Raw genomic sequence first — 1,840 nt, forward strand, 5'->3', positions numbered from 1 at the left:
TGTCCGGCCAGTTATACGCCGTCTGCGTGGAGCCTTTCCTGCGCCTCCTGCGGACGAAGTTGACGGGACTGGCTCTGCAAGGGCCGGGCGTGGAGGTCGTCCTCTCGGCTTACGCCGATGACGTGCTCCTCGCGGTAGAGGATCCCGCTGACCTGCGGAGGATGCGTGAGTGCCAGGAGATTTACTCGGCCGCGTCCTCCGCCAGGATCAACTGGGAAAAATGTTCCGGACTCCTGGTGGGTCAGTGGCGGGTGGACTCCCTGCCGGAGGAGCTCAGGCCTTTTGCCTGGACACGACCCATCTCCTCTACCTGGGAGTCTACCTTAGCCCCGACGAGGAAGCCTGGCCGGCGAACTGGCAGGAGCTGGAGGTCAAAGTCGCCGCTTGCCTAGGGCGCTGGACAGGACTGCTCCGAGTGCTGTCCTACAGGGGTCGAGCGCTAGTCATAAATCAGCTGGTGGCCGCCATGTTGTGGTACCGGCTGGTCACTTTGACTCCTCCCCCTGCGTTTGTCGCCAAGATACAGAAGAAGCTGGTGGACTTCTTCTGGAACAACAGGAAGCACTGGGTCTCTGCGGCGGTCTTGAGGCTCCCGCTTGGGGAGGGCGGTCAGTCGTTGGTGTGCATCAGCACCCAGCTCGCGACTTTCCGTCTTCAGACCCTGCAGAGATACCTTTACGTTGAGCCCCCTCCTAGGTGGCGTGCTCTGGCGACGTATTTCTTCCGCCAGCAGCACGGCCTCAACTACGACACGCAGCTCCTGTTTATGAGTGTGGGGGGCATCAGGACCGCCCTCTGGGAGCTGCCTGTCTTTTACAAGGAACTCATCAGGGTCTGGAACAAAGTCTCCACCAAGCGCAGCTCTCCACCTGCCATCGAGTCGCTAAAAAGAGCTCTGGGCCCCGACTCCGTTAGGTGCATCGAGGAGGCTCAAGCACGTGGGGAGATCCCGTCCGAACTGACCCCCGTTCGGACGGAATTCCTCATCGGCGCCAAACCCCGGAACCTCCCTCGGGGGCCGGCGTCTCACAACTTGAGCCGCCTCGGGGAAATCCACTCCGTGCCTTTCAGTTCCGCGCGGAGGGGTTTCCTGTACGGGCTGCTCCTGCACACTCTCAACTTTGCCATCCTCGCCTGCCGTCCGGACATGCCATGGCGTACCATCTTGCCGTCCGGAGGAGGTGGGGGTCCCCGATGGAGGGCACTCTACGCAGGGGTCCTCCCACTATTTGTCGGGGACTTGGCCTGGAGGGTGGTGCACGGAGCAGTGCTGTGCAATAAATTTTTGAGCCGGTTCACGGGCTCCCAGGCCGCCTCCAATTTCTGCGGTCTGGAAGAGTCCGCGTTCCATGTTTTTATTGAGTGCACGAGGTTGCAGCCCCTGTTCCATTATTTAAAGGGGCTGCTCCTGAAATTCTGGCTGCACTTCAGTCCCACACTCCTGATCTTCGGGCACCCTGTGCGGAGGGGAGCGGGTAGGTCCGAGGGCCTCCTCGTAGGACTGCTCCTGGGCACGGCCAAGGGTGCCATCAGCCGGTCCAGGCAGCGGGCGGTCGAGGGGGTCGTTCAGCCAGACTGCCTGCCTCTCTTCCGCGCATACATCCGGTCCAGGGTGTCCCTGGAGATGGAGCACGCGGTGTCCACCGGTACGCTCGCGGCCTTCCGCGAGAGGTGGGCACCGGAGGGACTGGAGTGCATCATCACGCCCGGCAACCAAATTTTAATTTGATTTTATGTTTTTAAGTTAATTTGTTTTAATTGCCGGTGCTTTAGTGTCCCCCTCCCCTTTTATAGGGGGCACTTGGAGAAAAAATATGTTTTTGTGCCCAAAAAAACCCCA

The sequence above is a fragment of the Pristiophorus japonicus genome, chromosome 13 (genome assembly GCF_044704955.1).
Source record: "Pristiophorus japonicus isolate sPriJap1 chromosome 13, sPriJap1.hap1, whole genome shotgun sequence".
NCBI classification, from domain to species: Eukaryota; Metazoa; Chordata; class Chondrichthyes; family Pristiophoridae; genus Pristiophorus; species Pristiophorus japonicus.